The 14,418-nt window shown below is 46.3% G+C and overlaps 1 protein-coding gene across 2 annotated transcripts in view; it reads right to left on the bottom strand.

Annotated features, from left to right (window-relative positions):
• PHC2 (polyhomeotic homolog 2) overlaps positions 1-14,418 on the bottom strand; it is a 147,921-nt gene that overhangs the window by 113,708 nt on the left and 19,795 nt on the right. For both annotated transcript variants that reach the window (XM_029578654.1, XM_029578655.1), the window contains one exon: positions 14,148-14,242. The gene's annotated coding sequence lies outside the window, so the exon portion shown is untranslated. The remainder of the gene's footprint in view (positions 1-14,147; positions 14,243-14,418) is intronic.

Genomic DNA, 14,418 nt, shown 5'->3' with positions numbered 1-14,418 from the left:
TGATATAAAATCAAATGTGTGGGACCACACGATGAAAACGGAACGAAAAACTGAACATCATTGGTGTAGATCCTGTAGTTGACACCGAGCGATGCTAAAACTTTACGTAAAAGGTGTGAGGTAAATGTTAAACAGTGTTGCTGATGAAGCTGACTGCTCAGGTGCCCCGGCGGCTACATAAACCCAATCGGACACATAATTTCCCCAAATATATTTGCTGTAAACGTTCAGACAAGTAAGATGAAAACCAATGCAACACAATTCCATTGACTGTAATTGTGACAAGATGTTATGGTCAAGTGTGTCAAATGCAACTGATATGTCTAATAAGACCAAAACATAACTAACACCTTTGTCAACATCTCTGAGAATAGTATCAAAACTGGAGATTATTAAGGTTTCTGTATTAAAACCCTGTCTAAACCCAAACTGATATTGATATATCAGGCAGCTGTCTTGCAAGAAATCGTGCAATTGGGTACTGCAGCCTCAATAATTTTCGCTAAGAAAGGTAAGGATGATATGGAGAGATAGTTGGGCTTTCTTTAGAATCAGTCTAACCGCCGCTTGCTTTAAAACACGCGGCAGGACACCGGAAGACAATGAGAGATTAATAGATGGTAAACCTTTTAACAATATCTAACTACCTTCAACAAGGCTGTTGAGAAAGGATTAAGGGGCACGCGTTCATTTTTGTCAATGATTGAGCATAAGTGGCATAAATATCCAACTATGCCCAATAAACAGAATCATCTGGCTAAATTAGCTCTATAGAGAAATCAGGTTAGCACAGCCAAGAAAGATTACTTTTCTAATAAAATTCATTCCTCAAGCAACAATCAAGCCAAGCTTTTTCATACTGTAAGGCCACTAATCTCCAGGCCCACAAATGAAATCCCCTGTGATGCTGCAACTACAGCACTTTGCAATCAGTTTGCAACTTATTTTATAACAAAGATGAAGGACATTCAAGCAAACTTTCCCATTGCCCCCTCGTTGGTTTGCCTGTGTGGAGTTCTTTTGATTTAATCTCAGATCCTACCATGCCCCACTTCTTCACATCTCTTGCTTATGCTGCCTCACAGTCAGAGGGAGAAAACCACCTGGGCATAAATTTCTCGCCCAGTTTTCACCGATTTCAAAGGGGCAACAATGCTCTGGAAAGGAATACGACGAGTGAGATGATAAATTTGCAGGTGACACAAAATTATTCAGCTTTGTTAAATCACAAGCGGATTGTGATAAATTGCAGGAGGACCTTGTGAAACTGGAAGATTGGGCGTTCAAATGGCAGATGAAATTTAATGTGGATAAGTGCAAGGTGATGCATATAGGGAAAAATAACCCATGCTATAATTACACAATGTTGGGTTCCATATTAGGTGCTACAACCCAAGAAAGAGATCTAGGCGTCATAGTGGATAACACATTGAAATCGTCGGTACAGTGTGCTGCGGTAGTCAAAAAAGCAAACAGAATGTTAATTATTAGAAAGGGAATGGTTAATAGAACGGAAAATGTCATAATGCCTCTGTATCGCTCCATGGTGAGACCGCACCTTGAATACTGTGTACAATTCTGGTCGCCGCATCTCAAAAAAGATATAGTTGCGATGGAGAAGGTACAGAGAAGGGCAACCAAAATGATAAAGGGGATGGAACAGCTCCCCTATGAGGAAAGACTAAAGAGGTTAGGACTTTTCAGCTTGGAGAAGAGACGGCTGAGGGGGGATATGATAGAGATGTCTATAAAATCATGAAAGGACTTGAATGGGTAAATGTGAATTGGTTATTTACTCTTTCAGATAATAGAAGGACTAGGGAGCACTCCATGAAGTTAGCAAGTAGAACGTTTAAAACAAATTGGAAAAAAATATTTTTTACCCAACGCACAATAAAGCTCTGGAATTAATTGCCAGAGGATGTGGTTAAAGAAGTTAGTGTAGCTGAGTTTAAAAAAAGGTTTGGATAAGTTCCTGGAGAAGTCCATATACTGCTATTAATCAAGCTGACTTAGGGAATAGCCACTGCTTATTACTGGCATTAGTAGCATGGGATCTACTTAATGTTTGGGTACTTGCCAGGTACTTGTAACCTGCATTGGCCACTGTTGGAAACAGGATGCTGGGCTTCATAGACTCTCAGTCTGACCCAATATGGTAACTTGTATTCTTAAAAAGTGGCAGAATTCATACAGAGGGCAGGGGCAAGGGTAGGGGAGGATAATAACTAGATACTGAATAACCATCTGCAGTGACACATTAGGCAACGTCAACTGGGTAGACTTTGTAATCCAAGAAGTCCTTTATCGGCCTTCATCAATTGCATTACATGGCTCTGGGACAGTGTTGTGCATTGCCAAGAGGGAGATCTGGGTTTGATTCTAGCCAAGTTTCAGCTTCTTGGGCCAACTGATTTGCTGGAGAAACAGCATGGAAAAGTCCCTGGGAGAGGCGGGGGTCCCAGCCCTCTCACGGTGGCAATGCCTACAGGTAGCGTCACTAAAGGATGTGCTAAAAATCATCATTAGCAAACTAGTCACTAAAGTAATGAGATGTGGAGCATGCACACATTAAAAGGGCTATGTTAGAGGGAGCAGAGGCCTTCTAACAGCTGTGTGTTCTGCATATTTAAATACTCCATGTTGGGGAAAGGGGGGAATAAATCACGATAATCACATTAGCCTCTCACCCCAATATCGCTTCCTATTTGCGGCGGGTACTGCGGATGTATCGGCAGTGGGGCAGGAGCTACAGCGGCAGACGTTACTGAAAAGTGACTCTGGCCAGAGTGAAACAGAGACAGTGATTCAGGCACAGGGTGATAAAGTGACTCCCCTAGGGTCACACAAAGTCCATGGCAGAGCCGAGTCAAACTTAAGACCTAAGCGCCCTTCTACTGTTTCACAGAGCTGTGCTCGAACCTCCTACTGTAATACTACAAGGTACATTCAGCAATCAAGAACAGCAGTGCCAACAGGAACAGGGAGGGGAATGGCAAGTGGATTGTTTCGCTGAGAGATGCGTAGGAGCAGATATTTTTCCCTTCAGTACTATGTAAAATGGGGGGGGGAAAAAGGTATTGTAACATACTTAGAGATGCATAGTCGATAGATGATTTATAACAAACTGGAGATAGGCAGAGTGACACTCTTTTAGTAAGAGAACTGTCCAGCATATGAATTAGCCTGCCTCACACGCCTCTTTTCCAGGGAGGATAATATATTGATATAAATGTTAGCCCCAGTGCATCCTAGCTTTAATAAATGATTAAGATTAGTTACCCAAGTCTGTTAATTATACACTCCCGGGAACCAAAATTTAATATAACAAAAAATACCACACCAAAAACAAACCAAAAATTCCCACACCTTTGTAAGCTTTAGATGCATCCTGTAGCCTCCCACCACCATAAACACTGAAGCAGGGATCTGCCGCCCTATGGAAGATAACGTACCATCAAATCTATGCCTAACTCTGTCCGTGTCGGTCCATTAATGGATTATCGCACCAGCTGCAGTAAGCTGTCTCTTAAATATGAACCCCCCTCCCCAACCTGGCTACAAATGCGAGATGCGAGGATCTATTAATATGCAAGTCATGTACTCTCCTTCCGCTGTGAACAGGAAAAAAAAACCCCATGCCCCTAACCCCCTCAGGAGAAAGGATGTACCTCCGATCAGAAACCTCCCTCCCCCTTCCATTTTCTCTGCTCTCTGAACACTACTGTATCCCTGTCTCACCTGATTCAATCAGACTGGCGTTTCGGTGCCACGCGCTGGCTGAATAATTCGTGGAACGGCTGGTTTTGCATTTTCTGGGTTCAAAGGTTGCTGGGGGACTGCCTCCTCTCTTATAACAGTGCTGGACTTCTGGTGGATAATTTGTGTGTTTTTAAATGTATATTGTTTTGTTTTATTTTAATTGCGTGCTTTTGAATTGTATCTAATTCACCTGGCATGGCCAGTCCAATAAAGGCAAAATCAGACTAAATAAATATCTTCCTTGTACCCCCAACCCCACCCCCGTTTGCCTGGTTCTGTCCGCTTATACCTCTCCCCCATCATCTGAGCAGGTTGGGCTTTATCCTCACACCTCTGTACAAACTTTGCAAAACAGAGCTCTCATGTCCTTCCCCAAAATTAAAAAAAAAAAAAACCAAAAACAAAAACCCCTACCAGGGCACAGGGCCCTGCTGCCTTCGTTACAGAAGCATTGCAGAACGGCGGGCATGGACTGGATTCTCCTGGCACAGTTTCCTGGTTTTTCTTTTGGAGGAAGGGTGGTGAAATGAGAGGGCAGGCTGGCTGGCTTGTGCAATCCTACAAATAGGACAGCCAGGAGCTTAAGTTGCAATAAAGATAATGTTTTATTGCTCTTCAACATCTGGACACCAGGCAAAACCTCTGGCATGAAAAGCAAGAAAGAATCGATTTCACTGTTGTTATTTTATTTTAATATTGTTAAATTTACAATTATAAATAGTTCTTTCACTTAGTTAACAAACTTCCGATCTGCGGCCTATAAAAGGTTTTCCTGACTTCTGACGGGCCTTGGCTTTTCCCATTAAAGCACGTCTCCAGATGTTTACTGCTCCGGCTTGTGTCTGCCTCCTTTCCCTGCTGCAGCGGTGAAGTCTCAGAAGCCGCTTAACCCTGGATCCCACAAACCGGATCACCAGAGGGAGGCCCACTGGGAAACTCAAATGCACAAGGCAGTCAGATGGCGAGTGGCCAGCATTTTCTATATTCTTGCCTTTTCCAAGCTGATCTCATGGTGGATTACAATCACAAATACGTTTAAATTCCTGTTACAATAGTACATAGCTGGCAGACTCGGGGGAAACAAGAGGGCATATAGAGACATGGTTGGAGATACCAAGAAGTCTTTTGTGGTATTAGAAGCAATGATGGCGTCCTCTGAAAATCTCAGTATTAGTCTCACAATATTCCAGCATAAAACCGTGTGCATGTGTGTGTGTGTGTGTGTGGGGGGGGGGGGGGGGGTGTTTGAACCCTAACCTTTAAAATTTATGATCTGGGCTGGCCACGTGGCAGCACAAGAATTGGGTTCACATCCCCTATACTTGATGTCAAGGTACAATGGCCGCAGCCCAGGGGAATTCAGCTGTAGCCACTTTGGTGGCCGCCCCCCCCCCCTCCCTCCCCCGAGGATACATCTAAAAAAAAATGGAGGGTTCCTTGAGCCGTCTGAGTGCGCTATCGGGGGTTGGAAGTGGGGAGCGGGAAAAACATTTTTCTTTTATGACCTGGAGGGATTTAAATTTCGTGGTGGAAGCCACGCTTTTTGTTACGACTCCTAAGTAAATCCAAAAGGTTGGGAAAGACTGCGCAGTTATAAGTTAAGGGTTGAAGAGATGTGGCCGGGTAAGACCGCAGGCACTGTCTCATCCCCACTTCTGTGTCAGAACGCGCAGGCCTGTGGGATCCTGCAGTCACAAATTCAGAAATGAATACCTGGGCACTTATCCAGCTAAAGTCTAGTCAGCTAGTAAGATAGCCGGCCAAGTTAGGGGCGTTCCAGGTTGCAGAACTGGGAGGAGTTGATTTTAGCTGGTTAGGTTATTCAGAGTTAGATATCTTAGCCGGCTAAGTCTGGATGGCCCAGAGACCTGTCCTTAAGGATTGCCGGCTGTACTCATTAGTGCACTATTGAATAGACCTCCAAACCTAGCCAGATAAGTCTGTCGGGATAACTTTCTCATCCGGACTGTGGCTGAACATGGACCTCTTATCTTTAGCTCAGGATGATTAGGTGCCATCGCCGGCACAGGCGTGAATCATAAAATGAATCTTTAAAAAAAAAAAAAAAAGAGGAGCTGAACAAGTAAAGGCGAAAAGATTAACATTAAAAAAAAACCAAAGGTGGGATGTGCAGGGACCAGGAGAAAGACTTTGGGGTGACAGTGTCTACTGATCTCAAGGCAGCAAAATGGTGCGGAGCCAAGAGGATGTTTGGGCATAGAGAGAGATCTTTACTTGATACATGGATGATCAATTTCGACCATGGGAATGCTGCGTTAGATGCTGTTTTAGACATTTTGGCTGCATTTGACTTAATTAACCATGCACTTCTGTTACAATGACTGCGTTCTCTAGGGATTGGCCCTCCAGTTTTACACTGCTTTGAGTCTTTTGTGTTCCACTGGCTCGCAGATGTCCCGAGCTAAAGCTCTTAAAACAGGTGCCACCCAGGGATCTTCCTTCTCAGCAGTGTTTTTATCATCTTTTTGTTAATCTCTTTAAGGTGAAACATTTTTTATTATATGAATCAAAGAGTTACAGCAAAGTAGAAAGCAAAATATATCTTTGTATTTCTCCCCATAACCCCTTCTTCATACATCCCACCTGACATCCAGACTCTCCCGTTCTAAACGTCCCTACTACGCAAAAGTTCACCCTCCAGATTCCTCTGAACCATCCTGCAGAATCAACATACCCACCTCTTTATAGAAATGTTTGGATGAACTTGAGCGCCTTTTATGACTATGTTGGCGATTTGGCAATAAATGGAGATCGACAGCAAGGCAGATTTAGTGTTGGCAGTACAAAAATCCATGAAAACCATGTCTACCAAATGGGTTTGCCATTCAGCAAAGAAGGAAGGTGCATCTTTAACCCAATTACACGATATACATTTTTTGACCAGTAGGTAGGCTTTAGAGACAAAGATTTCATTAAATTTTCCAGTAAAAATGTGGTTATCCAAACAATTTAGTATACAAAACTCAGGTGAAAATGGTACAGCTTTCCCAGGAGTCATCACAGACTCCCAGGAGTCGTCACAAGGTGCTGTACCACAGACTCCCAGGAGCCATCACTAGGTAGTGTACCACAGTCTCCCAGGAGTCGTCACAAGGTGCTGTACCACAGACTCCCAGGAGTCATCACTAGGTAGTGTACCACAGTCTCCCAGGAGTCATCACAAGGTGCTGTACCACAGACTCCCAGCAGTCATCACAAGGTGCTGTACCACAGACTCCCAGGAGTCTTCACAAGATGCTGTACCACAGACTCCCAGGAGTCGTCACAAGGTGCTGTACCACAGACTCCCAGGAGTCATCACTAGGTAGTGTACCACAGTCTCCCAGGAGTCGTCACAAGGTGCTGTACCACAGACTCCCAGGAGTCGTCACAAGGTGCTGTACCACAGAATCCCAGGAGTCATCACTAGGTAGTGTACCACAGTCTCCCAGGAGTCATCACTAGGTAGTGTACCACAGACTCCCAGGAGTCATCACTAGGTAGTGTACCACAGTCTCCCAGGAGTCATCACTAGGTAGTGTACCACAGTCTCCCAGGAGTCATCACTAGGTAGTGTACCACAGTCTCCCAGGAGTCATCACTAGGTAGTGTACCACAGACTCCCAGGAGTCATCACTAGGTAGTGTACCACAGACTCCCAGGAGTCATCACTAGGTAGTGTACCACAGTCTCCCAGGAGTCATCACTAGGTAGTGTACCACAGACTCCCAGGAGTCATCACTAGGTAGTGTACCACAGTCTCCCAGGAGTCGTCACAAGGTGCTGTACCACAGACTCCCAGCAGTCATCACAAGGTGCTGTACCACAGACTCCCAGGAGTCTTCACAAGGTGCTGTACCACAGACTCCTGGGACCCCTAAGCTTTACTCTTTAAACAATGACCTGAGTCAACAAGTTGCATTTGTTTCACGCTAGTGGGTGGGATAATTCTCCTTTGCAAGACTCTAATTGCAATTTTCTTACGATCAACATTTTAATTGTGATCATCTTGATAAAAATAACGGAAGCTGTCAAGGCTTTTTTTGTCAAGTGGGGTGTCACAATCTCTTTCCCCCCCCCATCAGCCAATGCTGCTAAAGTCGAAAATTCTTGGGACCAAATTTAACCATTTATAAAGAAAAGATACAGAGTCTTGCTTATGGGCCATGCGTTGCATGAAGGAGAGGAACTTATTAGCAGCATATGTTTCAGCGCAGGACACAAATACAGCGCTGACATTTGTTAAGCTCTTTAGATGCAGGGTTACTGATGACTTCCAGCTTCCTTCCCTCCTCCCCCTGTTTTCAGCAACTAATATTATGCCCTCTAAGATACTGATTTGTATAAATATTCAAGAATATTTCAACAATAATTGCTTGAAACTAAAATTTAGCAAAGTCTGAAACAATGATCATTAGAAAAATGGCTGACACCATGTGACAAGATACAAACACTGTGACGTAACATTTCTCTAGTGCTACAGAGAGACGCAAAAAAGACAGAGCTTGCCATCTAATAAGACAAACATACAGGACAAGAGACTTGTGGCATTTCAGAAAGCAAGTCAATGTTAAAAAAGAAAAAAAAGACAATTAGTTAAATCATTTTTAACCCACCCTATGCAGTTGCCCTCTGCAAGTTAACAACCAACATCCGTGATAAACGAACCATAAAACCAGATATTATTCATTGTGGATATCCTGAAAACCAGGCCCATTTGCGACTCTTCGGGATCAGCATTGGCCAGCCCTGCTGTAAAATGAACAGGAAACGGGGCTATGCAACCCAACCTTTAATTGCTCATCCAAAATCAGCATTAATACACAGTGACGCTTCCACCCACCACAACAAAACAGAGGACATAAATCGGATTTGAAATTTTAACCCCGGAACCCATGGCCCAAGACGTGTCAACAGTTTAGCCAAGTCCTAAAATATGCATACATAGCCGGCCCAGTGGTCCAGAGGGCAATTCCTGACGCAGGTCTTCTAGACCCTGGTCTGGCCAGGACTGGGGATGTCACAGTGGCATCTTTTGCAGCCCCTGGGGAGGGCAGGGGAGGGGGAGGGAGGGAGCAAAAATTAGTTTCAGTCATCGTACAGTGACAATACCTTGTGGCCGAATTTAGCACTCATGATGGCTGCAGGCTCCCTCCAGCCACTAAGGACCGTTGCGGCAGTGACTGGGCTTCATTAAACCGCAAGTGGACAGATACAAGGGGAGGAAGTTATCCCTGGGCACTTGCACATGAAGGCATCCCGGTGCCGCGTCCTGGCCCTGGGTCCAACGGAGCTGGAAGCCCAAGGGGGCCGGAGAAAACTGCAAGGTCAAACCCCTCCCCCCCCCCCCCCTCCACAGCAGGCGGGGTCACCGGCCCCGTGGTGCTCAGAAGCAAAAACTCCAGCACGGGAACAGGGGACGGCAACAGAAAGGGAGAGAGAAACTGCAGAGTGGGGGAAAAGCAGGGGGGGGGGGGGGGGCAACAAAGCAGCCGAACAGGAAATGGCAAAGCCTTCATTTATCATTCAGAGAAATGGCAGAAGAGGATCTGAAAGTAAAAGAACTGGCTCTCTTACCGTCCACAGAACCCAGTAAGCTACAGGATCCGTCTGCTTTGTGAGCAACTGGTTGGACTGGTTGGTAGGTGGGGCACTGATTCCCCCCCCCCCCCCCCCGCAAGGTCCTGTCTTCCCAAAATGGCACGACAGCCTCCCCCCCCCCCAGCTCGTAAAGCTGAAATAAAACAGTTTCCTTTGTAACTAGCGAGGCTGCTCCCCCCCCCCCCCCACCTCCGGGCATGAGTCTAAGTGCTGCGGAAGATGCCTGCCCAGGGGGATTGTGTGCAAAAGCAGGGGCTACCTACTCCTCCCCTCCCCCTCCCCAGACAAAATGAGGAGCTGGGGGAGGGGGGGGGGGAACCCGTCTGTACGTCTTTGTTTTACTTTGATTAGAAAACAGAACATGGGCCGGTGGCCGATTGGCGAGCGTCGTGCACTGCTGGCACGCAGGAGCTCCCCCGGTTTATTTTGTTTCACAATTCTTATATGCACGGCGCGCCAAGATAAAATCCGGGTGGTGCGGTCCGCGAGAAAAATAAAAGCGTAAAATCCATCAATATAAAACCGAATCGTGAAAGCTTCTCTTAAACCCGCTCTGCAGCTCGATTCCCGGGATCGGCCCTGGCCTCGAGTCAGCCAGGACTGGAGACGCTGCAGGGGCCATGGAGTCAGGAGAAGCAGTGAACGCTTAAGGGTGACACCTGGGAACGGGGATTTACAGCCCCAGGATATAAGGTTCGAGAAGGCAGGGCCGGTGTTGCCGTTTAGGCAAAGTAGCTGGTTGCCTAGAGCAGGAAACGTTTGGAGACGGCAAAATCCCACCAAGGCAAGGCCCACGGGGGGGGGGGGGGGGGGGGGGGGTTGCCGTGCCAGAGCCACTGCTGTTGCTGCCAATAGTGCAGGAGGGAAGTGCATGACCGAAGGTTCGCCTAGGGTGCCAAATCCTCCAGCACCGGCTCTACAGGAAGGAGCCCTGTGGCACGGCTCATGGGCTTAGAACTGTTGCTGCGAGGACCCGACTAGGAACAGTGGGAGGAAGGTTTATTACAAAAGGGGACAAGATCCCCGGTAACTGCGAAAGCTCATGGTGCCAGGATCTCAACAGGGCCTGTACATACGTCTGTGGCGCCTTTAGAGGACGGCACTTAAAACAGGTGGGATAGAGACCAGAATGGCACATCTGGACTGCCCAGTAATGACCGCGTGCACATCTCCCCAAATTCTCACCTGAAACCTAGCACCCACCCCTGCGCTGCGTCTTTAAGGGTTTCCCCCGTGCCTTCCAGGAAGCGCCAAGCAGCCACATCGCTTTAACTGCTGCAAGACTCACAGGCAGAGCCGCTTAGCTAAAACTGTTATCTTTCACAACAAAAGGGAACATGCAGGAAATACTTTTGGTGGGAAGACCCTGGTTTTCTACTTTAACTTTTTTTTTTTTTTTTTATAATAGGGAAGACAACGCAAAATTAGAAAATGAGCCTCAGTGGAGATGGGCAACTTACACTGCCATGTTTCTAACATTACGGACCTTGAAGTGCCCGTCTGGGTATAACAAAAGAAGCGATCTGCTACCCGCTCGGAAATGGTGCATGGTGTCACCATTTCCAGGGCAGTTTTTTTTTTGGGGGGGGGGGGGAGGGGGGGTGTCAAAAACACAACAAAAAATGTGAGTGGACATTCTATGGGCGTGAGTCTGCTCCAGACTGATGGTGACGGCTCTCTTGCAATCCAAGCTTGTTCACATGAGTGACTGACTGACTAACATGGGAATTCAACACTACTGCAGGCAGGGTCATCCAGTCCTGGTTTTACCCTGCTGCCCGCATGGGCTTGTACTCTTGCTTTTCTTGGGGAAATCAGGTTCATGCAAGTAGTGGGGTAAAACCAAGGCTGGATCAGCCTGCCCTGAAAGTCTGGAGCCGGCTGGCAACAAAGCTTATCTGGGAAAACTATAGACCGGTGAACTCGACCTCTATGCCAGGCAGAATAGCAGAAGTTTGTCTATATGGCCAGTAATTTTTGTTTTAAAGACTGACAAGGCTCAATGGTCAACATGGTTTTAGCAAACGGAAATCTTGGCTTACAAATCTCATAGATTTTTTTTTTAAAGATGTAGATTTAAGGTGAGCCAGCTGATATAATGTATTTAGATTTTCAGAAGGCATTTGGCAATGTCTCTGATGAGACACAGGAAATTAAAAAAGTTAAGGAATAGTAGACAGTGAGTGCCCTACTGTGGATTAGTAACAAGTTAAAAAGACAAGAAAAAATGAGAGTAGGAATAAATGGTCAATTTTCCAAATGGCAAAAGGTCATTAGTGGAGCATCACAGGGTCAGTACTAGAACCTGTGCAGTTTAACATATTCATGAATGATCTGCGAAAAGGAACAAGTGAGGTGATCAAATGAGCAGGTGACACAAAGTTATTCAGAGCAGCAGCAGATTGCGAGGAACTGCAGAAGACTGGGCAACGGAACCACAGACAAAGCTTAATGTGGAACAGTGCAAAGCCATGTGCAGGGGGGAAAATAATCCCAACTACAGTTACATGGTGGGTTTCATATATGAGAGTCGCTAATCACGGAAAAAAAGGACCCTGGAGTGCTTGCGGAGAATACACTGAAATCTGCAGCCGAGTGTTGTGCAGTGACAGAGAGAGAGAAATAGGAAACGGTATCGCAAATGATCTGAAAAAGAACAGAGAATAAAAAGAATATCACACTGCCTCCGTATCGATCCACGCTGCGGCTCCACCTGGAGGAGTATGCGCACAGTTCTCGTCACCACGTCTCAAAGACCTGCTTAACCAGAGCAAGAAAAATGATGAGGATGATGATGGAGCAGCTCCCTTATGAAAAGGGTCTTCAGCTTGGAAAAGAGACAGAAGGGAGGGGACCTGATAGAAGTTTATAAAATCATAAGGGGGGGGGGGGCGAGGTGGTTATTTACGCTTTCACATATTAAAGCAAGGGAACTCGCCATGAAATGAACAAGGAAGTTTAAAACAAAATTCTGGAATGTGCTTTTTCACCCAATGCACAACCGAGCTGTGGAATCTGTTGCCAGAGGACATGGTCAAGGTGATTAACACAGCCGGGTTTAAAAGAGCCTTGGACAAGTTCCTGGAGAGAAAGGAAAAAAAAAAAAATGCCCATAAAGCATATTTAGCCAGGTAGACTAAGGAAATCTCCATTGTTATCTTTGGGCGTGAGTAACGAGACACAGATCTGCTTTTTGGGATGTGCCGGGACTTGTGGCCCACGCAGGCCACTGCCGGAGACAGGATGCTGCTTCCAGTCACCCTTGCTTCTTATGGACCCAACAGACTTATGTTCCTCTGATATTAAGCTGGAAGGGTTTTCCATCGTACAAAGTGGAGAGCGCGAGTTGCTGATGGACCGCGTGAAACTTCTCTGTCTCCATCTGCTGGAGGGGAGGCAAAACCCAGGAGTCTGGACCGATCCGGGTACGTACAGGGAAACGGATTTCAGCCGCAAACGTTAAGATCAAGAGAATTATTCTACCTGCTCTACAAAAGCACAATCAGGAAATAGCCCAGGTTTCTTCTACACCAAAATTCGGCTGCCAGCAGTCTCGGACTGAAAATACTCCATGACACAAAACGGAATGATTAAGGAGCGTTGGGTGGGGAACAAACTTTTTTTTTTCTTATAGTGACCTTCCTTTTCCCCTAACCCCCCAGCCCCCACCCCCCAAAAAAAACCAAAACAAAACCTGCCCACATCACATCCTGCTTTCGCCTTTAAAGCTGCAGAACTGGCCAGATTAAAATCAGTCAAACATGTCCATTCTCTGGCTCCACGGAACACTCTTGCTCTCCCTCCTAAATCTCTCCTCTCTTTTCCCTTTTTTTTTTTAAAAAGAATACGTTTATGCTTTCATTGCTTACGAAGCTGGTATGCACTTTACTGTGCCCGCTACAGTCACTGATTCTTTACACGTGTCAGTGTGAGGTCTGCGCTGGAGTCAGAAGAGGATCAGCCCAACAGGGCCCACCGATTGCCCGAAATTCCTCAGGGTGGAGGAGCTTTCGAAGCATTTAAGCGCTATCTCCTCAGGAATTTAAATGCAAAATCAGGACAACAGGGGGAACCTTCATTCTGCTCCCGGCAGAAAAAGCCTGGCAAGGCATGCAGGGTGCCCGGAGCCTCCTCAAGCGAGGGACCCGAGGAATTCCCACGGCAAAGGGGAAGCAGCCGCGGAGAGTTCCCGGAGGCACCGCATGTGGCTTGCGAGCCTTGGGGCAGGGGGAGAGCCCTGTTTTTCTGTCTGGCTGAGCACTAGCCAACAGTCACAGGGGGTGGACGCCATTTACAAGGAGAGGATGTGAGATACGGCTAAAATCCAAGCCTCCGGGAGTGCCAACCTGACAGCAGCAAAAGCGAGAGAGTCCGAGGCCAGGATAAAGAAAGGACTTTGTTTTACATTAAAATGAGGGGAGAATTAGGACGTTCGGGTTAGAATTCTAGAGCAGGCAAATCATTCCTTCTGTTTACATAAGTAATATCCATTTACTATGAAGAAGCAGTGCACACAACCAATGTAATATTAGGTATGTGTGTGTATACACCTACACACACGCACGCACAAGTACACACACACACACGCACGCACAAGTACACACACAAACACACACACACACATGCACACAGTGCTGCTGTGCTCTTGCTTTAAATGACATTTCATAGGGAAACTTCCCTCAGCGGACTCATGTCCCCGTGTAATTTCTCCCTTATCACAGTCCATGCAGACTCCGCTCTGGGACTGTGGGGGTGAAGAGAAAGGTAGAAGGATGTGTCCCTACCGTGGAATGCAGTTTGGAGGCTCTGGAGAGTATCCCATTTATTCTCTTTGTTCCACTCGCTCTCCCGTCTCTGCTTACGGCCTCCACGCACAGCGCTGCAATCAAACACATAGACTGGGTGAAGAAAAAAAAAAAAAAGATACACCAACCTAATTTCCTGATGATTATGATGTTGCCTAGCAACGTCCAATCAGGGAATGGCTGCCTGCAGTATTTCATGCAAATAGTTTGAAGAAATTGCAGGGCAGTCCAGGCTTCTTCATTCTTTCCT

Source organism: Rhinatrema bivittatum, chromosome 15 (assembly GCF_901001135.1).
Source record: "Rhinatrema bivittatum chromosome 15, aRhiBiv1.1, whole genome shotgun sequence".
Taxonomy (NCBI): domain Eukaryota; kingdom Metazoa; phylum Chordata; class Amphibia; order Gymnophiona; family Rhinatrematidae; genus Rhinatrema; species Rhinatrema bivittatum.
This window is presented reverse-complemented; position numbering and strand designations above follow the sequence as displayed.